The sequence below is a fragment of the Aedes albopictus genome, chromosome 2, assembly GCF_035046485.1.
Source record: "Aedes albopictus strain Foshan chromosome 2, AalbF5, whole genome shotgun sequence".
Classification (NCBI taxonomy): Eukaryota; Metazoa; Arthropoda; class Insecta; order Diptera; family Culicidae; genus Aedes; species Aedes albopictus.
In genome coordinates, this window is record NC_085137.1 from 22,821,596 (window position 1) to 22,849,497 (window position 27,902).

General features: G+C 41.7%; 1 protein-coding gene across 3 annotated transcripts in view; it reads right to left on the reverse strand.

Annotated features, from left to right (window-relative positions):
- LOC115254170 (1-acyl-sn-glycerol-3-phosphate acyltransferase alpha) overlaps window positions 1-19,286 on the reverse strand; it is a 29,815-nt gene extending 10,529 nt beyond the window's left edge. The window contains exon 1 of one of the 3 annotated variants that reach the window (XM_029872715.2): window positions 18,511-19,286. The gene's annotated coding sequence lies outside the window, so the exon portion shown is untranslated. Of the gene's footprint in view, window positions 1-18,340; window positions 18,484-18,510 lie in introns of those variants that run through there. The other 2 variants (XM_029872717.2, XM_029872716.2) reach the window with 2 other exon arrangements.
- Between the last annotated feature and the right edge of the window lie 8,616 nt (window positions 19,287-27,902).

Here is a 27,902-nt window from a genome sequence, read left to right on the forward strand (position 1 = left end):
TTTTCATAGTTGTGGCTTTCACAACCAGAGGCGCGCGCATCGTTTTTCTATGCGTTTGACGTTTCACATTAGCGCCTTCTGTTGACGATATTGCACAACACAGTGATTCGTGCAACTTTTCCACCAGGTGATGGTAGTGTGAACTGGGCGATGGATTTCCATGAAAATCGTTCAAAGTGTTACGTCTGATTGTCTGTGGTATTACCATAGTCAATAAAATAATTTATTACATATCCGGGGTCCTCATATTCTGGGACTACCAAGTGAACAATGTTGCTTCCCGTAGCTGGCTCGAAAACTTATGCAGGGAACCGGTTCAGGGTCCACTTGGGGGACAATGTTCTCTTCAGTAGCTGGTTTGATAACTGGAAAATTATCCATGAAATTCAACGAATTTTGATGCGCCACATGGCAGGGTCATACAAAATCGACAATTGGTCACATTTTCGGGGCCTCGGGAACCGGTACTGGGAACCGGTTCCGGGACCACCAAGTGGGCAATGTTGGTTCCAGTTGCTGATTTGATAACTGATGAATAATCCTTGAAATTCTGCGAATTTTGTTGTCCCATACGGTAAGGCTATACAAACTGCGAAAATTGGCCACAATTCCGGGGTCCTGGGAACCGATTCCGGGACCACCAAGTGGCTAATCCTGCCTCTGATATCTGATGTGAACATCAAAATTCTGCAAATTTTGATACTTCAGACAACATGATCATAGAAAATGCATGAATTGATCACATTTCCGGGATTTTGAAAACCGGTCCCGGGAACCTGTTCTGGAACCACCAGGTGGACAACGTTATCTTCAGTTGCTGGTTTGATAACTGATGAATTATCTATGAAATTCTGCGAATTTTGATGTGCCATATGGGATGGTCGTACAAAATGTGAGAGTTGGCACCATTTCCGGAGCCTCCGGAACCAGGTCCGCGACCTCCAAGTGGCCTATCCTGCTTTTCGTATCTGATGTGGCCACTGATATATTCGCAACAAAATTCTGCAAATGTAGATGCATCGCACGGCATGGTAAAAAAAAACGAAAATTCACCTCATTTCCGGGGTCCTCGGAATCGGCCCAGGGAACCGGTTCCGGGACCGCCTAGCGAACAATGTTGTTTTCAGTTGCTGGTTTGATGACTAATGAATTATCTATGAAATTCTGCACATTTCGATGTGCCATATGGCAAGGTCATACAAACTGCGAGAATTGGCCACATTTCCGGGGTCCTGGAACCGGTTCCGGGACCACCAAGGGGCTACTCCTGCCTCTGATATCTGATGTGAGCACTGATGGATTCACATCAAAATTCTGCAAATTTCGATGCATCAGACAACATGATTATAGAAAATTCAAGAATTGACCACATTTCCGGGGTTTTGAAAACCGGTCCCGGGAACCTGTTCCGGGACCACTAAGTGGCCAATCCTGCTTTTCGTGCCTGATGTGGCCACTGATACATTCGCATCAAAATTCTGAAAAATTCGCACGGCATGGTAAAAAAATTCGAGAATTGATCACACTTTGGGGGTCCTTGGAACCGGTCCTGGGAACCGGCTCCGGGACCACCAAGTGGACAATGTTGTTTCCTGTTGCTTGTTTGATGACTGATGAATTACCTACACATGATGTTCTGAGGATTTTGATGTGCCATACGGCAAGGTCATACAAACTGCGAGAATTGGCCACATTTTCGGAGTCCTGGGAACCGGTTACCGGGAACCTGTTCCAGGACCACTAAGTGGCCAATCCTGCTTTTCGTATCTGATGTGGCCACTGATATATTCGCAACAAAATTCTGCAAATTTAGATATGTCGCACGGCATAGTAAAAAAAAATCGAGAATTGACCGCATTTCCGGGGGCCTCGGAACCGGTTCTGAGATCACCAAGCGGACAATGTTGTTTTCAGTTGCTGGTTTGATGACTGGTGAAATATCAATGAAATTCTGCGAATTTCGATGTGCCATACGGCAAGCTCATATAAACTGCGAGAATTGGCCACATTTCCGGGGTCCCGGGAATCGGTTCCGGGACCACCAAGTGGCCAATTTTGCTTCTGGCTTCTGACATGGTCACTGATGTATTCTCCATAAAATTCTGCAACTTTTGATATGTCGCACGGCATGGATTCACCATATTTGTAAAATGGTCACCTATCGGGGGTCTCCGGGAAGCCGTTCCGAGGCCTCAAGATTTAGTCCCGTGGCCACCTGATAGCCAAAACTCATCTGGTCAGTTAGCTTAGTGGTTGGGGCAGTTTGATGCTGCTTTTTCCGGTGCATTTAGCACTCCAAACATTCAAATCAGCTGCATTTCGCATAACTTATTGCGAAAAATACCCTCCTGCGAAAATGGCCAAACCATGGTCCCTCTGCGTCGGTTCCAAGTGGCCACATCCAACCGAACCTTAGTTTAGAGCCGGATCCACAAAATTTAAGCCCTAACGATATTTTTGAGAACAAAAACTTTATTATTTTATTGAGAAATGACTGTGAAATCATTGTACCAAATCCGGGTCAATATGACCCGAACACCTTAAACGTAACTTTTTTTGAGCACCTTCGGAAGGTTAAGTAATCCAAGATCTGTACTACTTAAGTATTCCATCAAACTGGAGCCTTTCAAATTGATTTCTGAGCTGACCCAGATTATATGGCGAGCATTAGCATCACTACCAACAATTAGTGGCAGGCCTTTTGAAGTGCAGTATGCGATGACTTGCTTTAAAGCGTCCGCAGAGGATGGTTCATCATGCAGTAAATAAACCGAACAATAAACGTATTTCCTGCTGAGGTTTCCAACAGATACATCAATTGTGATAGCACATGCATCTCTAGTAGTTAAAGACACGGACACGTTTAATGCATTCCAGTGAGCTATTTGCTCTTTGAAGGAAGCACGACACTAGACAACGGACTAGCATGCAACGCCTAGTGGCACAACCGAAAACTTTTCCTGACAGCTGCGGCGGGAATCGAACCCGCGCTCCTCAGCACGGTGACCTTAACCGCACGACTACGAAGCCACACATTGCGTTGTTGACAAGCACACATGCTCGAGGCATAAAACGTGAATTTGCCATTTCATTTTTACTGAAAGTAACATACACCGGATTCACGAGGTTTCCTAGATAGAAATTCCCCTTACGAAGGTAAGGTTCTTGGACTAACGCCACTTGGGCTGCACCATTTTAAAGATTGATCGTTGCTGTTCTTTTGTGCTGAAGATTGATCTGAGCATCCTATCCGTAGCAACTACCCAAACTAGGCAAGATTAAACTCTTAACAATCACAGCACAAAAAAGAACAGCTACAATAAAGCCAGATTGGTATCGATTTGAATGCGCCAAAGGCGAGAATGCACAGAATACACTGTGTAAAACGTATAAAGCGAAACCATATACAGGGGATAGACAAAATGATCGGGACAGGCAAAATTTTCACTTTTCAAAAAATGTTCAATTAGCTGTAACTTTTCGAAAAGTGCATCAAATATTCTAAAATTTTTACTGTAAGTTCCTCAACTAGTTGCGTATCAGTGGACAAAATTTGGAAAAGATCGGACAATTTTTCACGAAGTTATAAAGATTTTTGAAAAAGGTAAAATTATCCGATAGCCAACTTTGAGCTGTTATATCTCCGGATTCACTGTTCCGAATGCAATGAAATTTTGACCATTTATGACTTATATAATGAGCTATGAAAAACCATTGACTTAACTTAATATTCTTAACACGGAAGAAAATTATAAGAATTAGATTATTTTTCTTATAAAACACCAAATTATCCAAAACATCAACATCGTTTCAAAATTCAAGATGCAAATTATAGTTCATTTAGTTTCCCTCTAATTGACTTATATACAAGCGCGTTTTGAAGAAAAGGAACAACATAGCCGCCAATAAATTGAAAAAGTAATGGGATGCATATTAAAAATAGACCACTTTACTAAAAAATCGTGAAAAAAATAAAATCGCTATAACTTTTTCGTTTGTTAAAAATTTCAAGTTATGTCAAATGTTTTCCAGAGTTCATTATATAAGTCATGAATGGTCAAAAATTCATTGCAATCGGTTCATTGAATCTGGAGATATAACAGCTCAAAGTAGGCTATCGGATAATTTTATCTTTTCCAAAAATCTTTATAACTTCGTGAAGAATTGTCCGATCTTTTCCAAATTTTGTCCACTGATACACAACTAGTTGAAGAACTTACAGTAAAAATTTGAGAATATTTGAAGCACTTTTCGTAAAGTTACAGCTAATTGAACATTTTTTGAAAAGTGAAAATTTTGCCTGTCCCGATCATTTGTCTATCCCCTGTAGGTGAAAATTTAAGCTATTTAATAACATCTTCATCATCCCGCCCTTATTCAGCCTCAAATATGAGATTGAAGAAGGGTAGCTGATGTCTTGGAAAAACACAAGGTCCACCGCGCTATTGCTCCGGTTAGCGCAGCAAGGGCAAATACTGTGGAGGGTGCCCTGCTACTCCACAGCCTCCGTTTGCGATTAGGTTTTTATAAGACCCCCCTAACCATTCATTCCTAGGCACGGTAAGCGTAAAGCCGCATAACACCTTGAATTAGGGGTCACCTGATTAGTGTACTCCTACCACTGGAACAGGCGGTCCTCCGTAATGCTCTTCTTACACACTTAGAATAAATTACAGTATTCGGTGAAAAAAATCACCGAAACTGGTCTGCAAACAAGCAAACTACAGTATTACGAAATCGATGAAATTGCAGGAGAAAATCGGTGAAATCTAAGAAATCACCGAAGAACCGGTGAAATCAGACAAATTTACAGGCGACCTGTGAATATTTTACCGAACAGATCGGCGATGGGACTATTTTACCGTACTACTGTAAAATGCGTTTGACAGCCACGCCGGCAGCTTCGAGCATCAGTTCTATTAGAATTTGCGCATCATCTCCAAGCAAGACTCTCTTGTACAGTGGCAGCAAGTGTGGTTCCTGATCAGAAGGTCATGTATTCAATCCCATCATCGACGTTTTTTATGAAAATATTGTTTTTTGTGCTCGCATAAAATCGCCGTAAATTTGTAAAATTTACCGTACGTTCAGTGATATTGAGAATTCATTTGTAAACAAACACACCGAACGTTCTGCGATTTCTGCGGTAAATTTGTAAAAAGTACCGAACGTTCCGGTAGTTTTGACAGATGCATTTCCCTGAGATTCGCAGTACGTTCGGTGGTTTGAAAAATCACCGAACTTTTTACCGTACGTTCAGCTGTTGAGATTACGGTAAAATTTTACCGTAATCCGTCATTTTTTCTAAGTGTGTAGCCAGTTGAACCAACCGCTACCGACACTACAAAGCTATCTAGGCTGATCGGGAAAAGAACATTACCGTAAGCAACGATGGACGGTGTGCAAAATTGCATGTCCAAAAAGATTCACCAAGCACCAAATGCACCATGTATAGAACGCTAATAGGACCTCTACGGACAGGATGAGACTGTGATCATGCTCGAAGAGGACAATCTTTGGTGGAGAGTGTTCCAAAAAATTGTCAAAGCCGGAAGGATACGGTGGGCAGAGTATGCTTCAAAATGCTGAATAACAACACTATGAAGATTGTATTCGCTAGATATCCGGATAGTATGTGAAACCATGGATTATTTAGGCAAATCTGGGACGATTTCCAAATTTGATACAAATAGCAGCGAACCAAAATGTGAGTCGTAGTGTGGACTTAAAATCTAATACAATAATCTGCACAAGGAACTGCTGCAAATGTTACTAATTAGCACATTACGTCAAAGTTCAGTGTAATGTACTCTCTTTTTATTAGTGTTGAGTTTTTGTGAATAGTTGAAAAAAAAAATGATAAACAGGTCGTACTTCGACATAACAATTATCAATTCATAGTCGTTCTAATTTGTTTTCATGTAAGACTGTCTTTACTTCCAACAACCAATCACCAAACCAATTCAATTTTCGCTTGTAGGTAGATTACGACGGATTCACATGACTGTTTACCAACAACTTTCCACTCGAACCTTTCCCAATCGAGCGCCAAGGTGTGCTGATAGCAACACCACTTGGCAGAGTGTGATTTTTTTTATATTAGGGTAGCGCACCCAGTAATCGCCCAGTTCATGAGTGAATTTGTCTTCCACAGCTCAAAAATCATACTTCTAGGACAAGTCAATTATATATTTTCCGATAATATGTAAAAACGCATGTATTCTTTATATTATGAGACAAAAAATTACAAATAATGTCGTAAAATCTTACTCAAATGGTTTAATTAAAAACGACCTCAAGGTCCCTAATTTCGACCCCCTTGATCCTATTTTCGCCCACCATTAGAACCAGTTTTCGCCCACTTTGAAAATTTATTGTTTAAGCATACTTTATATGTTTTAATGCTTAAAATAATGTCATTTCTGTGCAGGAGAACTGAAATATTATTGAATGATGTCAAAATGATTCATCTATTGTGTTGCCAATTAAAAAATACATCATAAATAGTCGGCAGGGTACCCACATGACAAAAATGCTCATATTTTTTGTCAATTTTCTATCTTTTTTTTTATCAAATTTGACATTATTTGCTACAGAAATTTTTCTTCAATAGGACAGATTGGTGAAGTACTAGATTTGTAGTAACGAGCTAAATTTAAGTATGATGAGAAGGTCAATTCTCCATTTCGCAGTGAACTAGTGCAAAAAGCGCGGGTATTATGATTCCTTGCCTAATTTAATGCTGTTTGAGTAAAACTTTGGGCAACACTGTTGTTGTTTTCTCCATTTCTTGCAACATAAACAACATAGTTATCCAAAGTTTGCTCAAACAGTATCAAATTAGGCAAGGAATCATAATACCCACGCTTTTTGCACCATTTCATTGCAGAAACGGAGAATTTACCTTCTCACCGTACTAAAATTCAGCTCATTACTACAAATCTAGTACTACACCGAACGTGCCCCATTGAACAATTACCAAAATGAACCGGTGAAGCGACTTTTTTTTCAAAAACAGGGCGCATTCGATGGAGTACTAGATCAGAAGTAGTGAGCTGAATTTTGTGTTGTTGTAATCTTCATTTCTTACCTCTTACACCAGACAGTGGCCCGGTTTCATATTAATTTGGCCGAATGCCATTTAACCGATCGTCATTTGATCGAAAGGGACATTTGGCCGATTGCCGTTTGGCCGAATGTCGTTTGGTCGAAAAAGGAATGATGAGCTTGAATGTTCATGTCACTGTTTTCACTATCAGTAAAACTCGAAAGAACAGAAAAGACGAAAAAATCTCTGACAACAATATTTACCATTTCAACGCCTACTAATCCCTTAAATGGCAAAACTGTAAAGAATAACGTATGAGTCGAAGATGAAAATATTTCTGATTATCATATTGGACGTATTCCATGCGTTACATTTTGCGCGAGAATCAAGTTTTTGCTAAAAAAATTGTTATGATATTGAAAACATGCTACACAGCTAATCTCGTTCGGTAATTTTTACCGAAATCTCAACCGCTGAGCGTTGGATTTTACACGAAGTTCTGTAAAAAAATAACAAATTTCGGTGAAATCTTATCGTTTATCTGTCAAACTCTAACGAACTTCGGTAAAAGTTGCTACCTTTACCGATTTTTTCCTGTAAACTAACTTAACGGTTGAGATTTCGGTAAAACATTACCGAAGTCGATGATTTTTTCTAACTGTGTAACCAGCGCATCAAGTGATCAGATTTGAATAGAAGATTCAATTTATACTTTGGGAATTGGATATTTTTACTTCGGAAGAAATCAAGAAATACAGCACCCGTCATCCTCAGCATGATCTTGTTTAATACCAATGCGTTTATTCAACGCTTTGACTGTATGGGCTCTGTCTTCCTTCAACGGATAGGTGTATAATTAAGAACCTGCCCTTCTGCTTCTAAATTTTAAATTTTGTTAATCAATCCAAAAGATTTGAATACACGTTTTCTTGAATCTGCCAGAGTGTAAACATCCTGCAATTTCATTATTCTTTAAAAAAAAAACATCGTGGCTTTATCATTAAGAAGGTAAAAATCACATGCGCCCTGGCCTTAGTTGGTATTGCTTAACAATGTAATCCCTCCCTTCTTAGATTTTTGTCCAGTCCACCCTCTTATCAAAATAGCTACGAGATATAAAAACGATTTTGAACTAGAAATAAAGCAATTTTAGGCATTCTCACTACTTTTATAATAATAGCAGCTCTTCGATAATATTTGCTCAAGAGGGCCGAAAACTGGCTCAGCGGGTATGAGAAGTACATTATATGAAGATTCGCCCAGGGCGAATTATGGATCAGCATCTTAATTCGAGTACCAGTTTTCGCCATCTGATTTAAATGGAATTTCGCGAAGTAAATCGCAATATTTCCGCTTAAAAAAACTTTTTAAACATATTTTAATTGGTATTCATCGTTATAAGCGAAAATATATCGAGAAACACTTTTAATATATACATTTATGCCTATTTTCATTTATGGTCTTTCTAGTGATTCAACATATGCTGAGGGCTTGGTCAAGCATGGTTTGTTTGAATATACGATTTACGAATCAATTTCAGAATATAATGCTACAATTTCAGGTTTTCGATTAGGAATAACGTAAAACTATTGATTGTCATTGAAATTGATCTTTCAAAAACATATTTAATGTGTTTGAAATTAAAAAGATCCAGTGGGTGGGCGAAAACTGGGGTGTGGGCGATTTCTGGGTGCGCTACCCTATCGCATATCATATGACAATTTGTGAGTTTCGCACATATCAGCTATAGCTGCTGCTGCTGCAGCTGTCGCTATCATCGCATCGCCGCCAGTATTCGCGTGTCCCCGTCTTTTATTAGCTGATTAGCGGTAATTGAACGACGACGCATTCGAAGTCAGCACTCCTGGCAGGCTTATTGGGGCGATACTGTGGCAGTCAAAACAATGTTTCCATATATTTATCGAATGTTTTCTACATAAACGCGGTTCAAGCAAGTGTGCAGACTGCGGACTGCGGTTTGGAAGGGTTGCGATGGGACGCAGCACTGTGCACAAGTTCGATGACACCAGCAGCTGCGTGGCGGCATCAGTTGCTGGATAGGCTGATTCAAACATGCCTGTAAACACCACAAAGACTACATACATGGGTAGGTACTAGAGAGTCCAATGCACAAGCCGCTGATTGCCCTGATGAGTGATTGATAAAGTACGACAAGTGAATTGTAATGAAAGGGCAATCAATAAATATTGATAAAACTTCCAGTGGTTGTGGTGTGAATCAACGCAGCTACTGAATCACGGAGAGAGAATATGGAGGGCAAAGGTTTGAAACTAGCAGTGTGAGCCATGGAGGTGTTCAATTGATTAATATCAATTGTTGGTGTCCAGAGTACAATACCTTCCTCTTTGAATTTCTACCAAGCACTCCGATATCTACAATGTAGATTCTACATGAGTTTGTTCGTCTGGTGGCTCATTGTTATCCGGACTTTCCCAGAACCGCTAGAAAGATCAAAGATCCGATCCCCTTAATCTCAGTCATTAACCTCGGCTTGTTTCACCTTGACCACTCACAACTCCTAATCATTTCAATCAATCGACAATCCAAGTCCACCTACATACACCCACAATGTCATTAGCTATCTGAATATAAGCAGCAAGTCAAACGTGACCGGTTGTCTGCTGATAATGAAATTGGAAACTCTCAGTTTGTTATCAATCTCTCCAGGAAGGGGCTTTGAGTTCCAGTAATATGTAAGTGTAAACCATTATCACCTTTCTTGAACTTTCAGCCACGCTTATCGGGCTGCGGCATCTAATCCCACCTGGGGAGGTATAAAATAAACCTTTTCTGTCAGGGTATCTCTCTTGCACCGGTCAATCCACGATAAACGAAGCGACAGATCCCTTCCCCCTCTTCGGCGAACTTTGTTTCGCAGAGCGCATCTATGCAATTTCTTGCGCTTTGGGTTTCAAATGGATTAAACGGATTCTTTTGGTTTGGTGGTTGTCTCGTTACCGAACTGGGTTTTCCCCCATTAATTTTATCACTTGTGATATTTTTATTCACAATTCGATTGCATCACGTTTCGCGGGGTTCAAACTGCGACAGTGTGCCTTCATTCCTGAACTGAGTACATATTTTCAAACGAACAAAGTCTCTGCGAGACAGAACTTTAGAATCATTACAAAGCACGTGCTGAAACGATGCACAACAGGGAATCGGAATCGACGAAGCTCACGCCGCAGCCGGCGCACGATGGTTGCAAATTGGTCAATTCAAATGAACATCTGCTTCATTCAATAGCAATCAATTGCTATTGCTGCTGAATTGATGCTCACTCACATCACTAGGTACCTACCGTCGTCCGTCGTGACAGCAATAGCTATACGTGTTAATCATGTGTAAGCAAGGGTTGACATGCAACTGATACCAATGTAAATTATCATCAACGATCGTCGCGGTCAATGTCGCGCGAGCGTGATGAGCTGTTAGCGATCCTTTGTTAATCATTTTTTGGCTGCGGTGAATCAACTGGCAATGTAATCGTAGGGTTTGCAGAAGTTTCAGCGGAGACTAAGAAGGGGGTTTCTAGTGCATTGTAGTTAGGCTCCAGGGGAATTAAGCCGTTTCAAAGACACTGTCGCTATCGGCGTTTGATCACATCAACGATGGAGCTCCACATTGGGATCCAATTGTGAGGCCACCATGTACAAATTGTATGCCGCAGGCATCTATTGATGAAGACCTGCTTCTCCACTGATACACACCAAGTTTCACTGGCATACAGCAGCACAGATTTCACATTCGTGTTGAAAATTCGGATTTTAGTGCTTCGATTAATCTGATTGTTTTCCTTACATTTCTCAAACTCTCAAAAGCAGCCCGTACTTTCTTGATTCGTACATCTATGTTGATCTTTGTGCCACCATTGGCGGCTACCATAGAATGTTTAAGCTTGCACAGCAACCATGTTTACATCCTTTCCTCACTCCAGCGACGACCCGAGTGGAATCGGGCAAGTCACAGTTGTGCAGTACCATGTGCAGTACTCTGCACGAAAATACCCTGTACTGTGCTTCAATGAGGCCAATAATTTTCTCAGGAAAACCCTTGTGCCTTAGAGCTCCCCCCAAATTTTCGTGATTCAGACGGTCAAAAGCTTTTCCTAATCAATCGTAACATGCATGATGCCCCGCCATCACTAAGTCGGCCGGGAATGTTGTGATTTCCCACATGTTGTAGAATAATTGATGCAGCAGTTGTGCGGATACCAAGGGGTCAGCTTTGATCATCTCGGCTGATATGCGATCGACCCATGGGACTCTGTCCGATTTCATGCTACGGATGACTGTTTCTACGTCCTACAACGATTGAGCTTCGGGAAATGCGTCGAGCTCTTGGATAATTATGCTAAAATTCTGATGGCGTGGTAGACTCCCACGGGCATCGTCACATTCATCTGAGTCCCGCTTAGGCGACGTAGACATCATAGAGGAGCCAAATGTCGCCGGTATTTGTGGCTTTCTCACCTTTGTCGACTAGGGAGTCCGCCCACGCTCTTTAGTCCCGTCCACAGGAGCGTTTCACTTCCTTCTCGGCTTCGTGTTTTCGCTCGCTCCATCGTGGCTTTGTTGTTCCTCCGCATCTCTTTTTTCCTCCTGGTGTCATATGTGATCCACTGCTTTATCTGTGGCGATGAAGGCGTTCTGCTCCATCGATCTTCTACTCTTTTACCGATGCATGGTTCTCCAGAACTATTATTTCCGAGAGACATTTTCACCACAGACGCTTCAACATCTTCCAGTAGGCATGTGTTGAACCGGTGCCCGATTTTCTCCTCCTGTCGATGAATCCTCGCAATGCGCAGCCAGATGTCGCTAATTAGAAAAGGACGGTCTGACGCACTTTCGACGCTATGTTTGTTCTGCACATCAAGAAAGTTCCGTGCCAATTTTCGGCTGAGGGGGTCAATTAAGTTTTAAGTATGTCCATTACAACAGACGTGATTTTATACACAGGCCGATGGGGATAGAGCCAGTCGTCAATCACCAGGTCATTATTGCCACAAAACTCTGCAAACAGCTCTCCGTTCTCGCGCATTTCTCCGAGATCATGACGTTCCATGACGTGCTCATGGTCCGAGTTATCAGAATCAACCTGTGCGTTGAAGTCCCCCTTAAAGATCATGATATCAGCTATTGAAATCTTATCCACAACAGCATTCAGTTGTCTGTAAAATATTCTTTTCAAGATCACCTGAAACCTTTTGAGTACCCATGGAATTCCTTGAAACAACTCTGAAACCCCATAAGAAGTTCTGAAATTCCCTTAAATCTCTCTGAAAACGTCATGAAGCCCCTAACATCCTCTGTAACTCGACGGAAACTCCCTGAGACCCCTTTAAACGCCTTTTACAACCCCTGAAACCACACTTAGAACCCTGAAGTGCCCTGCAACCAAGTCGTCCCCGGAGGAAAGCTTCGGTTCCATTCACTGTTTCGCTGAATTCCTCTTCTCAACTCGATTGCATACAACATAGTCGCACCGCTTCATATTTGAAACCACTCTGGTTATGTGTTTCGTGTTCCTTCGTTTGTTATTGACGCTGCCGTCATTCGGACTGCTACACTCGACCAAATGCTACTCTCATATTAATTTACATAACTCTACACTGCGGAGACTATCTGAAACTCAGTTCAAACTCCCTGAAATATATTAAGGGTCCCTCTGAAACATCTATGAAAACCCTCTGAATTCTCTGATTAAATGGGTCTCATTACTGCTGAAGAGTCCCTAAAACCTGCTGAAACCCCTTCGAATCATCAACTACTTGAGCTCTTTGTGAAACGCCTGTGATCTGCCGTTTGAAACGCCTGATTTTTTTTATTGCTTCAGCTTACGACATTGTTCGTTCATGTGTCCCCCCTACTCTTAAATCTGCCTGAGCCCTCCTCTTACTCTCCCCCATAAACGCATAAAAGAGGCTTTAGTGTAATTTTATACATAAGAAAATGTCGTAATGACAGTATAACTAGGGCAATGACGTGTGAGGCAGGAGTAAAAAGAGCTCTCAGAAGGATGCAAAGGAGGTACCCTAAGGTGAATAAATATATGATCAAGCCATTCCCTGAATTAAAAAAAAACTACTTTTCACATCAAATCGATTTTCACATGAGGCGCGAAATTTCTCGTTTCTGAAATGCTCAATGTATGAGTTGCTATAGGAACAGCGAACTTTCCCTTCGAATTTTTCCGTTTGTGGATTTTCTTACATACGGTGTTTGGTAAAGTTTGGCTTGAAATGTACTTTCAAGTTTCACGAAGTTCAGATTAAGTTCGGAATGGAACTTCCCAGCTGCATAAAAGCTGCATATAAGTTCCAGCAATGCTCATTTTTATTTAGATCTTAGAATCTTAGAAGTTCATTTCAGTAACTTGATGTGCTCGAGAAAATTTGTTAGTCATTCAAGCAAAAATAACCGTATAAGAAAATTTATAGTAAATTTTAATTCATCAAATAAGTGTATATAAGTTTAAATAACAAACAGACGCCTACCAGATTTGAGCCGATAGCCGCTGCGTGAGAGCCCAATCCTCTACTTCAAAACCACAATTGCGATGAAGTACCTTGCGGGTGAAATCTCACTTGAATCAATGCTTTGACGACAGCTAGATTTGTACACTTGTGCAGTAGCGCAGTTTACTCCATCATTTCAAATATCTATGGTAGCACAACTGTACGATAACAAGTTATCGCGCAGGAGGATCTGGTTCAAATCTACTTATGAGTGAGTCAGGGGCCGTTCATAAACCTCTTGTAGTTTTTGGGGAGGAGGTGGGGTTCTTGTCAAAGTCTACGCTTTATACAATTTTTTTTGTATAAACAAAAGTCTTCGAGGAGGGAAGGGTTGGGATGGTTTATGAACAACCCCTCATGTCTTATTATACATCAGGTATATAGGTCAGGTTTCACGCAATACAAGCAAGCAACACAGGCTATAGTGAACCTGAAAAGGGCATTTATGTGTTTACATTCATTTAAAAAAGTTCCATCAGAAAACGCCTTAACGGCTTTCAAGCTTCCTTATATGAACTTTCAAGTTCCGAAGTTACTAGAAAATGAAGCTCCTTAGCAACCTCTAACAAGCTGCTTAGCTCATAAAGTTCCCTCTTATTCGAACTTTTTGTTATTTGGGTCCAGAAACCCCATGAAACTCCAATGAAACGACCCTTAGGGGCCATCCATTGAGTACGTCACGGTCCTTGGGGAGAGCGGGGATTTGTGAAAATGTGACAAGCAATGTATTAGTTATAGGAAAAACCCATACAAAGGGGGGAGGGGGTAGGTCAAAAATTCGCAATTTTTCCGTGACGTACTTAATGGATCCTCCCTTAGACCTGCAGATACTCCCTGAGACCCCCTGACACATACCTAAGAACATTATTTTCTACCCTTCTGAAACCCCCCTGGGATCCCCTGAAATGCCCTTGAGGCCCTCTAAAACACCCCTGAGATAATTTTAAACGCCCCTGATGTTCTCCCAAGCAGTGCTGGGAAAATTCGCGAAGATCATCCTGCGGAGTCCAAACTACGCAAATCACAGCTACCCATGGTTACTACTGCAAAAGGGCCCGCTACTGTAGCTAAGTTTGTTGAAATTCACTAGTAACCATATGTTGCTACGGTAGCTCGCTCCTGTAGGTCCCTACTTCTGTTCAAATGGGAGTTTGCTCTGGTTTGCTCTGGTGACGGTTTGTGTTGGTCTTCGCTAAAGAGGTCGATCGGATTACTGGGAACGAGACGACTTGAGGAGCGATGTCTTGATGAAGTGACGGGAGGGTATAGTTGACAAAAATGAACGAGAAATCGAGGACGTGACTTCTTAAAGAACAGTAGAAACGAAACGGCGTAGGGGAGCGTCCATAAATTACGTCACGCAAAAATTGCCAATTTTCATTCCCCCTCCCCCCTATGTCACACTTTTTGTATGAGACCTCTCAAATTTTTGTATGGGTTGTCACACTTTACTGAACCCCCCCTCCCCCCTAAAAGCGTGACGTAATTTATGGACGTTCCCTAGTCAACTTCTGTCGAAACACGGATAATGCATCATGGCATGAAGGTGCTGCAATACCTAATCAGATGAACCAGGGGAACGGATTCTTGGGGAGCACGGTGCTTCGAATGCGATGGTCCTAATAAAACATTCCTGTATTGTCGAAATTCGCTGGTTAGATCACGAATGCCGATTAGCGATCGTATTCGCATATTGGCATTCGACGTCAAATATGCCACAATATTCGTTTGTTATGATGGGACTACCTACTTGCAACTTATTCAAATGCCCTTAGACTCACGTAAATGACCAAATATTTCTCACGAAACACACTCATAATTGCACAAACCTGCTATACATAGGAGTAGGAGCATCGACGTGACAGCGGTCAGACGTTAGTTTGACATCGATTTTTGAGATTCGAATAATTTTTAATTGGGTCATGTCCAAAGCTATCGAAACGCCCCAAATATTGAGCCCGGAACAAATGAATCTGTTTTACATGGCAAACGAATTTCAATGACATTCATTTGGAGCTCCCGCCGCTCCCGCACTGTAGCTGCTACTGTAGCAATTTTTTAGAACGCCTACTATATTGATCCAAACAAATTGCTCCCGTATATGAAAAGACGTCCCTCCAATCATCAAATTCAAGCAAACTACTGTTACCATTCCCAGCACTGCTCCCAAGTACAGGTACTTCCCTGAGACCCACTGAAACCTCCTGGAATCCCCAAAAATGTACCTAAGACTCCTGGGATGCCCATGAGACCTTCTGAAGCACCCATAAGGCTTCCTGGAACCCTCCTGAGTTCCAGTGGTGCTGGAACGTCCCTGAGATCCTTGAAACACCCCTGGAATCTCCTGGGACTCTCTGACATCCCGTGAGCCCCCCGAAAAAAACCCTGGTAAACTCCTAAAAAGCTCTTTGTAATGAGGTGTCAGGAGAATAAATGCAGAAGTAAAGGAGTAGAGATACGGAAAGAGCATTGTAGAGCATTCTAGAGTAGATTAGCCAGAAGGGTTTCAGATAGGACTCTAAAGCTAACCTAGATGATAGGGTTTATACGGCTTAAGGCTTCTTTTGTGATTATAATTGCGTTTTAGGAGTGTTTCAAAGGCATTGTAGGGTAGTTCACGGATATCACAGGAAGGTTTTGATGGGGTTAAAGATGATTTTTCAGGGGGTTTCAAGGAGGTTTAAGAAAAAATTGTGTAAAGTTTCAAGAGGGCCCAACCAGAGATTTCAGAGAAAATTTAGCCATAACAGGGAGATTTGTGGTAGTTTCGGAGGGGATTATATAGCATTTCATAAAGGTATAATGAGGGTTTCGGATGGACTTCAAATGAGTTTCAGGAGCTTTATGAGTTTCATTGTGATTTTAATGAATTACAAAAGGTACGAGTAGTTTTAGGAGAATGGGCTCGGCAAATGCCGGAACCGCCCTGTATTCAGCAAAAAAAAAAAAAATTTGAATCATCGCAAAAATGACGATTGATAGCTTAATTTCTAAAAAAAAACGTTACCTGTCCGTCGATAGACAAACAATACAATTTCCGAAACAGAGGTTCGACTGGGAAATTGCCATCTGTCTCGAGAGATTTTGGCTTTCGGTCAAAGAAATGTGTTGTTTTTCTTATATCATCGCCAACGTTTCGATCTAGATGTTGGGATCTTCTTTAGGGCTCGAAATTAATCAATTTATCTGATCCCGTGTACATCTCATGGTTGATTGTCGTTTTTATTTTATTTTGCACTGCAAAGTCTTATTTACAGCTCTGGCAGTTGCCAAAGTGTCGTGGCTCCTGGTGGAGACCTCCCATTTTGTAGCACCCATCCAGTATGCTGACAGTAAATGAGACTTGTTCAATTCAAAATCGAAAAAAACGACAATCAACCGTGAGATGCACACGGAGTCAGATAAATTGATCAATTTCGAATTCTGAAGACGATCTCAATAAATATATGGATCGAAACGTTGGCGATGAGATAAGGACATTAACCCTATTGCTGAGAGTTCGTTAAAAAACAAGCTTGCTGGATGCTTGGTGGTGGTAATCTTCAAAATTGCCGAGTCGCCGAAACTCGGGCAAAATAAAGAGTGTAGACTGTAGAGTATCTTCGTGTCTATCTTACTGAACTTTTAAGCCTATCTGTCCCATGTTGTTTTTCTGCGTGCATGTCCCATACACTTCAACGTAAATTACCTCAAATCAATATCAGAATTATGCAAAACTTTATCAAGGCACATTAAGCAGCAAAAGGAGCCGTCCATAAATGACGTAGCATTTTTTGACCATTTTTGACACCCCCTCCCTCCTCGTAGCCTATTATCCCATACCTAAATCATGGCTCGTAGCATAATCAGAGACTCCCCCTCCCCCCCAAAATGCTACGTCATTTTTGAACGATCCCACAAGATGGAAAAATATGGTTCCGTGCCTGAAAAAGTACGATTTGTTTTGAAAGCATTGTGGTACAGCATGCTTAACCCTAAAAGGGATACCTTCGTGGCCTCAGTTTCGTCACCTCGCTGAGTGTGTTCCATCAAAGACGAGCTCTGAAAGGCGCCTGGGGTCCAATGGACCCCAGGTATCCCTTTTACGGTTAAAAGGGCAGTATATTTAAAGGGCTTTTATACTCTAAGAGGCAATTCATAAGTACCGTAGACTTTTAAGGGGGAAGGGAGGGGCTAGCCAAAGTCCCCACTCCATACAAATTTTCAAATTTGTGGATGATAAAAAGTTCTACGAGGGGGGGAGGGTGTGATTGAGATGGGCAAATCTTCGTTTACATGGTTTATAAGCAGCCCCAGTTTGAGAAGCAGGCTGAAGAGTTAAGACTTTTATTACACTTCAGAGACATTAAAATTCGCTGTATCGATGTCAAGAGTGGTTTTACGAGAGAAAATAAACACAGTTTGATAGATTGTCACCTAATTTCAACACAGAACAAATTTCATTTCTTCACTTGCAATTAAAATACACCTAAAACGTAATGTCGAAAAACTAATAACATCAAAATTCTGAGTTATTCAATTTACTTATAGAACACAAAAGAAAGTGATACGGAGGAAAGGGTTTGAAGCATTTTGTTCCAAATGTCGAAATGCTTTACATAATTCATGAGAAAATGTTGGCATCCGTTTATCCTTACGTTCCACCTTTACCACCTTTACCACCTTCTACCACGTGCATGCCATAAGGAATCACAACAGAGTTTTCCGACACAAACAAAAACACACACAGTCTCACGGTAAGAAAAACATACACAACAACTTTCATCTCATCTGCCGGTGATCCTTCTGTTCACTCTTCCTTCCCACTGTTTGGTATTAACGCATCCTTGCCCCTAAACCAAGAAAGTAAACTACCATATGTCCATAGGTATGTCCCCACACCGTATAACCGGAGAGCCGAAGAGGTTCAATATCAATTTACCTTTCCTCCAATATTGTTCCGTTCACACAGTTTTAGCAGACGCGACGCGACTAATTCAGTCCTAATTTGTACCGCACATCTAATTCAATTGAAGCCGGAGCGTTGGGCTATTTTTGAACACTGTTGCGGCGACAACGACGGCGGCTGCTGCAATAATCGTACGACCGCTTCGTATCACCACACTATTCTCACTACGCTGTGGTTGATTGCACAATTGATGATCAACAGCAACAATAAAGACCGCCACGCCACAGCACTGACTGCGCTGCCCTTGCTGATATCACAGCACACTGCCTACTCGGATGTAAAGAGCGTGCCCCTTTACACAATCGGATGATGCACGTGTGTCGCTATGCTCTTCTCCACCCGGCGAACGAACCGGCTGATGCCAGGCGAAGCTTTCGCTCCAAAGTTCGCGCACTCTCCTGGTTCGAGTTTCCCACCTTCCCACGCACGCACACCACCGAATTTTCAAAAGCGAATCGTCCTTATTACGAAAGCCACCCACGAAAAGGATACGCGACCGCAGGTAACCAACACAGAACAATCAAACCGGAAGAGTTCGATGAAAATTCCTGGAAAATTGCGTCCCACCACTTGAAGAGGATTCGTCGCCAAATTACCGGTATTCACACGTTTTGAACTCAGAAATCGGAAGCAAACTGCATTCGCTCCTAGACCGCACAGTACTGTTCGACACCGCAATGGACCTCGAGCTCTTTCCGTGACATGTTCTTCCCGTCTACTGCCACCGGAATGGGACGAATGCTTTGGTTTTGTGCTGCACTAGCAGAGTGTGAAGCTCTACGAACTCGCGAGCGGGCATCTACGTTGACTTCGAGTCTCAATGTTAGACAGGGTTGCCAGTGTTTGAATATGTTGTTGCAGAATCATACAAAGTTACGATAAATAAATTTAGTCCACACGCGACCACCACTCTTTGATTGTTGCATTTCAATACACAGACTACAATAATTATTATTTTCGTAGTTGAGTGAACTTCCCTATTGTGTATCAACATCAGGTTGTGGCATTTTTAAAAACATGATAACTTCTGAGTATTCATCAATGGATTAACCCTCTAATGGATACCTGGGGTCCATTTGGACCCCAGGCAACTTTGGAGTAATGGCAAACAAGTTTGGTAAAACATGTTCACTTTATTTTTGCAATACCTTCAAACTAGACCTAGTTCTAATATTTGAGCAAAAAAAAGTTGATTTCATGGCACACTTTGAATTTTATTCCAAGTCAAAGTTGAACCGGGAGATTTGGACCCCAAATTGAATTCTCTATATCTTTTTATTCTGTTGTTTTACAATATTTATGTCTTGGCCAAATTTGTTCGGTAGGTCAAGCGCCATCTGACGGTGAATTGGTTAATTCGAAATTTCCCCACTAGATGGCGCTATTTGAAATAAACAGTTTAGTAGTATAATGTCTTAAAACGAAATTATCGGAAGATCTAGAGCTTGTAGAGGTGTCACGTCTTCTGGAAAGTTGCTCAGTAAGCGCTTACAGATAATAGATCGATTGATTTAAAATTCCACCACTAGGTGGTGCTAGTGTGGACGTAAATTTTGTATCTCATAATATGTCATATATATCACTGGATCCTTATCACTTAGAAAGATGACATCCTCGACAAAATTGTTGTGTTGGTCAAGTACTTCCAGACGATGGTTTGATTTGAAACTCCACACATAGGTGGCGCTAGTGAACATTCAAATGAACATCTCTTATATCTCAGGATCCTGAGATCCTGAAAAGATGGTGTGTTCGGACAAGTTGTTTCATAGGTCGAGAACTTACAGATGACGCAAAATTTGTTTCGGAAATCACCACATAGGTAGCGCCACTAAGTATGCCAATTTTATACTTCAAATAACCCAGGATACAAATAACACTCTTATCGTCTCTACTATCTTTAGCAAAGATGTTTGGTAGACCCAGAAATTACAGATAATGGATCGCTTCAATCGAATCTCTGTCACTAGATGACGCTAGTGAGCATACACTTTTTGAATCATCAGGATTCAGATTATTTAGAAAAAATTAAGATTCTGCAATTAAGTTGCAAGAACTTATAAATGATGAGTCGTTTGACTCATAGGTAACGTCAGTAAGCATGCAATTTGTATATCTCATATAGCACAAGATTCTACCCAAGTAACCAAAAGTTCAGATAAAAGGGTACTTTATAAGCTAAGCAGCTAGTTCGAGGTCGCTCATTAGCCTTCTAAGCAGCTTCATTTTTAAGTAATTTTGGAACTTGAAAGTTCACATAAGCACGCTGGATAGCCTTCTAAGCAGCTTCTGACAGAACTTTGTCAAAATTCATGCAGAAACAAAAATGTGTTTTTCAGAATCACACCACCCTGTTTGTTGGTGGGGGGGGGGGGGGGGTTTGTGATTCACGCCTGGAAATTGCTACTGATAATTAATATTTTCCCATATGTCGCTGCTATGTAGATTTGAACTGGATTCTCCTGCGTGATAGCCTGCCGACTTACCGCTGCGCTGCTGAAGACACTTGACAGAGTCAAGCTAATTTCACTACTGTACAAATGTGCAAAACTAGCTGCCGACAAAAAATCGATTCAAGTCAGACTTTACCTGCTGTCCACTCAATCGCAGCTGTAGTACTGTGGTAGAGCGTAGGGCTCTCACGCAGCGACTGTCGGTTCGAATCCGATGGGCGGCAATTTTTTTTTTTGCTCAAGCCTAGTATTCATTGATTTGATAAATTCGTATTTGTCTTTTATTCGTGTACGCTTAAACAGTTGTTTTCTGTAGAAGAAATAAATTTAATCTTCATTGAAACACAATGCTACTGAACTGAACTTCTATGAACTTGAAAGTTCCGACAAAGTTCTGACATAGCATCTTAAGCAGCTTTAAAGTTCCGCGAAGTTCAGATAAAGTTCCGAATGGAACTTTCTGGCTGCTTAAGAGGCTAACAATTAGCCTTTCCGGAACTTGTGACCGAAGTTCCAGCAAGGCTCATCGTTAGCCTCTTAAGCAGCCAGAAAGTTCCGTTTGGAACTTTATCTGAACTTCGCGGAACTTGAAAGTGCATTTTGTCATGGGAAGCGGAACTTTTGGTTACTTGGGTAAGAAAGAGAGGAAAACGCACAGTTAAAAACATAAAATTGCGCTCATGCAGAGTTTGTGTACGGGTGTCTAGACTTCTGCGTGAGAGCAGTGAGAGTCAGCAAGTCATAATCCACAGACAAACAGACGTATCACTTGGATCAAATTGTGATAAAAGTCATCGTCACGAAAACATAATCGCCCAATGCTAACCAAGCTATGTTACGCAAACCACTCAGTAGGTGGCGGTAGTGGGCAAACGTCAAACAGGAGTAAAAACGACACGAGCACCGTGATCGAGTGATTTGCGAACTACAAAATATTTGAACTAACCGTTAAAAATGGTAACGATGAAAAGTGAGTAGAGTGAGACGTCTGTTTGTCTGTACATAATCCCAGTGCACAATTTCTGCACGCACTCAAAAAAAAAAAAAAAACACCACACAGTGCACGCGCAGAGTGTTCACAGGGGTCATTCCTTACCGAGCGCTTGAACGAGTCGGTCGACAGGTTCCCGGTCTCCACACGCAGCACTTGTTTGCAACAGTTTTATTATTTGATCTTTTTGCCCCACCGCACGTGTGGGTTTTTGATCAGTTTTGCTATCAAGTTATCCCCAATTAACAGTGCAAAATAGTGTCATAGGTGTGTGCGCTTAGTGAAGGAAGCGAACTAGCTTGACTTAAAGTCAACTAGTATCGTGCCACAGTGTTTAATTCGACATCACTATAAGCCAACAGTGGTCGATTCATTCCCGCATCAACAGCAGCAGAAAGGCAGCAGACGGCTCGGATTGTTTTCTACCTGCAGTGCGGACGGCTTGCTGCTGTAGCTACAACGAACATCGAACGGCTAAGTATTGCGGAGATTCCACCTGTTTAGACTCCTGCGCGAAAATTAGTTGCGTGGATTTTTCTTGCGTGGGCCCACAGATATAAAACCAGACCGCGTCCTGGTGAATATTTTACGCTGTGTTGTTAGGTACACATTTGGTGATAGTTTTGCATTGTAAACAAACATTTATAACGCACCTACGCTGAAAAAGAGCCTAATCATTAATTTGCGTCGGAATCTATAAATCTTCACAACGGGCAATAGCACTTTTTTATTATCCATTCGCCCCCCATTGTGTTGAATTTGTTTTGCTCATCCAAACCAAAGTCGGTTCAAGGTTGCCCAGGCATATTTTCTGTCTCTCACCTAGTCCGAGTTTTGAACTCATATAGGGCGTTACAGAATAAGTATTGCAATCGGACATAAAATATTTTGCAGTTTTTTCCTAGAATTTTTTTTTTTCTTGTTTTTTTTTCTTCCATTATAAATTAAATTTACAAAGATTTGCTTCTGTTTCATTGACGTTTTACTCTTCTGCGGTTGATTTTTTCCCGCATGGACGTTTCAAATGGAGGCGAAACGCCTCCCAATGATATCATTGCTCGTACGCGGTTTTATCAGCCATCTTCGCCTGGACCTTGGGTTGTCTATTTCCGGCGCAAATGCAAACCATTGAATATGCTTTCGATTTCTCGAGAGCTGACGCGTAAGTATCCTGGGACCGTTATTCACCAAGTGAAAGCATCCAAGCTGCGTGTTACCGCACCTAGCTACAAAGCAGCAAATGAAATTGCTCAACACGAAGCGTTTACTGTTGAATACGCGGTCTATGTACCAGCACGAGAAGTGGAGGTGGAGGGGAAGATCCTCGACGAAATGCTGACATGTGAGGACATCAAGACCGGCTTTGGTCGATTCAAAAATAGGTCAATTCCTGATGTGGCTATCCTAGACTGTAAACGCTTATCTAAGGTTTCCATGGAAGGAAATAAAAAGGTGTACTCGCCTTCAGCGTTTTTTCGAGTGACTTTTCCAGGTTCCGTCCTCCCGGAATTTGTTGTAATTGATGGTGGTTTTTACCCAGTGCATCTTTTTAGGCCGAAGGTTTTTAATTGTACCAAATGCAAGCAGTTTGGTCACAGTGATAGCTTTTGCGACAACAAGCCCCGTTGTGGCAAATGCAACCAAGCTCATTTGGAGGACTCTTGCACACAGGAAGCGGAAAAATGTAGCTACTGTGGCGGAGATCCACACGACTTGCAAGTTTGCCCGGCTTACAAAAGACGCATTCGAAATGAGAGTCGCTCTATCATAAAGCGCTCCAAACAGACATATGCGGAGATGGTGAAATCTTTTAAAACACCAGATTCCGTGTCTGAATCAGCTGTCCCAGTTGAAAATCCCTATCAGGAGTTGTCTTCCGATGATCAGGACGATGGCGAAACTGATGAGGGTGGATCTCTTTCGGAGGTACACGCACCTGGAAAAAGGAAGTCATCATCTTCCCCGGGATTGCGCCGAAAGGTCTTTTTAAAGTCTTCCCTCAAAAGTTTGCCTAATGTTAAAGGAGACGGGGTAAACTTAAAAACTCCGAAAAATCAGGTTCCTCTAGCTTCAGATCCATGTTGTAGCAAGAACCTGCCACACCCGTCTCCGCCTGTAAAATACACTTCAAAGAGAAATAATCGACAAGGTAGCAAGAAAAAAGCTACCAAAGTTCCTCGCAGTTCAAGTAAGCCTCCTAGACCCAAGCGAGGACTATTTACTTTTAGGGTTCTCGTGGATCGCTTATATAATGCCCTCAGCCTTCCAGAAACATTTAGAGGCATTATTGATATGTTTATACCTACAGTAGAAGAATATCTTCGGAATCTGACACAATCATGGCCCCTCCTTGCTGCGATCATATCTTTCGATGGATAATTCATCAAGTGAGGTACAAGATATGATCACTGTGCTACAGTGGAACTGTCATAGTCTAAAACCTAAATTAGACCTGTTTAAGTTTTTTATTCACAACTCTGATTGTGATATATTTGCCCTTTGTGAAACATGGCTTTCTTCTGAAGATGAACTCAACTTCCACGATTTTAACATTATACGCCAGGATAGAGATGACCATTATGGGGGAGTTCTTTTGGGGATCAAAAAGACTTACTCATTTTATAGAATTCCAATCGCGACTCATCCTGGCGTAGAAATCGTCGCTTGCCAAATAAACGTAAAGGGTAGAGAACTTTGCGTAGCTTCCGTTTACATTCCTCCAAGAATTTCAATTAACCGCCGTCATCTTTGGAATGCGGTTTCTGCACTATCACATCCAGTTTTAATTCTGGGTGATATGAACGCGCATGGTACAGGGTGGGGCGAACCATATGACGATAATAGAGCGGCCGTTTTCTATGATTTGTGCGACGATTTCAATTTGAACATTTTAAATACAGGTGAAGTGACACGTATTGCATCTGACGGCAAAGAAAGTCGTCTCGACCTATCACTGGGGTCAAGTTCACTATCATTCGATTGCTTGTGGAAGGTAATCGAGGATCCTCATGGTAGTGATCACTTATCCATTATAACCACCATAAAGCATAATAGTGAAAGGTCAGACCATCCCATTCAGGTTCCTTTTGACCTCACAAGGAATATCGATTGGCAAAAGTATGCAGAAGCGGTATCTTTTGGCATCGAATCATTCAATCCCCTCCCACCTTTGGATGAGTATCGATTCCTGTCTGAACTGATATATAAGAGTGCATTAGAATCACAAAAACGACGTGTTCCAAGTGCAACCTTCAAAAGAAGACCAGCCACACTAGGCTGGGATGATGATTGCACCCAGTTGTATCTTAAAAAATCTGATGCTTTCAAAACTTTTCGTAGGCACGGTACCTCAGATCTTTATCAAGAGTACGCAAAGCTCGAAAGACAGTTGAGAAACCTGCTGAAAGCGAAGAAGCGTAGTTATTGGCGACACTTCATTGAGGGTCTCTCAAGAGAAACTTCAATGACAACGCTTTGGAGAGTGGCTCGCAACATGCGAAACCGCTCTTCTTCTAATGAGAGTGACGAATACTCCAACCGTTGGATATTCAGCTTCGCGAAAAAGGTCTGCCCAGACTCAGTCCCAGCACAACCGATTTCTTGGGAAACATCCCCAAGAGACGGTTCTCTGGACAGACCCTTCACTATGCTGGAACTTTCTATGGCTCTTCTTTCATCAAACAATTCCGCTCCGGGACGCGATATGATCAAGTTCAATCTTCTTAAGAATCTCCCAGATATCGCGAAAAGACGATTACTGGACCTGTTCAACTCATTCATGGAGAACAACATCGTTCCGCATGAATGGAGACAGGTCAAAGTAATAGCTATTCAAAAGCCTGGTAAACCAGCGTCTGATCATAATTCATACCGCCCAATTGCTATGTTATCATGTTTAAGGAAACTGTTGGAAAAAACGATCCTATCGCGACTCGACCATTGGGTTGAATCGAATAGCTTGCTTTCAAATACGCAGTTCGGGTTTCGCAAGGGCAAAGGAACAAACGATTGTCTAGCGTTGCTTTCAACAGATATTCAACTGGCCTTTGCGGAAAAGGAGCAACTGGCTTCAGTTTTCTTGGATATTAAGGGCGCCTTTGATTCAGTTTCCATAGGAATATTGTCAGAAAAACTGCACAATAGTGGACTTCCAGGAATTTTAAATAATTTCTTGTATAATTTGTTGTCAGAAAAACATATGAGTTTCAATCTCGGACAACTGACAACTTCCAGAATTAGTTACATGGGCCTACCCCAAGGCTCATGTTTAAGTCCCTTGCTATATAATTTTTACGTGAAAGACATTGATAGTTGCTTGGAAGGACAATGCATGCTAAGACAACTTGCAGATGATGCTGTGGTTTCTCTAAAAGGTCCACACGCAGAAATGTTGCAAAGACCATTGCAAAATTCTCTAAATAATCTGTCAATCTGGGCAAGAGATTTAGGGATCGAGTTTGCTCCGCAAAAAACTCAATTGGTTGTGTTTTCTAGAAAGCGGAACCCAGCCCAACTGAAACTCAATCTTTTGGGAATAGAAATCGACCAGTCTTTGACTTCGAAATACCTTGGGGTCTGGTTTGATTCAAAAGGCACTTGGGGTACCCAAATCAAGTATTTGGTGCAAAAATGTCAACAAAGGATCAATTTTCTACGCACAATTACCGGAACATGGTGGGGTGCTCACCCGGAAGACCTCATAAAACTTTATAAAACGACTATTCTCTCTGTTATTGAGTATGGCTCTTTCTGCTTCCACTCAGCAGCAAACTGCCACCTAATAAAGTTGGAACGAATTCAATACCGTTGTTTGCGTATTGCTCTCGGCTGTATGCACTCAACACATAATGCGAGCCCTGAGGTCTTGGCAGGGGTGAAACCTCTCCAGAACCGATTCTGGGAGCTCTCGCTAAGGTTACTTATCAAGTGTGGAGTGAGCAACACACTTGTCATTGAAAACTTCGAAGAAATGCTCAGTCTGAACACTCAATCAAAATTCATGAGAATCTATCTGTTCTACATGTCATCTGACATAAGCCTACCAAGTTATAATCCTCCCCGTGTTCACTTCACTAATGACAGTACCTCTGTTAAATACGATCTGTCCATGAAACAAGCTATTCATGGAATACCAGATCAACTTCGATGTATATCTATTCCTCGCATTTTTAACGAAAAGTACCAAAATGTCAATTCCTGTAAGAGATTCTTCACTGATGGGTCTCGCATAAATGGATCCACTGGTTTCGGTGTTTTCAATGAAAATTTCACCGCCTTCCGCAAACTTCAGGAACCTTGTTCAGTTTATGTTGCTGAGCTGGCAGCAATCAACTTCGCTTTGGGGATGATTTCCAACATGCCCGTAGACCATTTCTTCATCTTCTCGGATAGCCTTAGTTCGATTGAGGCACTCCGGTCGATGAAACCTGTAAAACATTCATCTTACTTTCTTACAAAAATAAGGGAGCAGATGGGTGCACTGGTCGAAAGATCATACAAGATTACCTTTGTATGGGTCCCCTCACATTGCTCAATTTATGGCAATGAGAAGGCGGACTCTCTCGCAAAGGTGGGCGCACAGGAAGGTGAGATCTATGATAGAAGAATTTCACATGATGAATTTTTCCATTTTGTTCGCCAGAGTTCTCTTCAAAGTTGGCAAAATGATTGGCGAGATGGCCAGCTGGGACGGTGGTTACATTCCATTATTCCTCATGTTTCTTTGCGAGTGTGGTGGTATGGTCTGGATGTAAGTCGCAATTTCATTCGCGTGATGTCAAGACTTATGTCCAACCATTACTCGCTAGACGCGCATTTACACAGGGTTAACCTCGCGTTGAGCAATGTTTGTACTAAGTGCGGTTCCGGTTATGATGACATCGACCACGTAGTTTGGCAATGCCCGGATAATGACGCCTCCA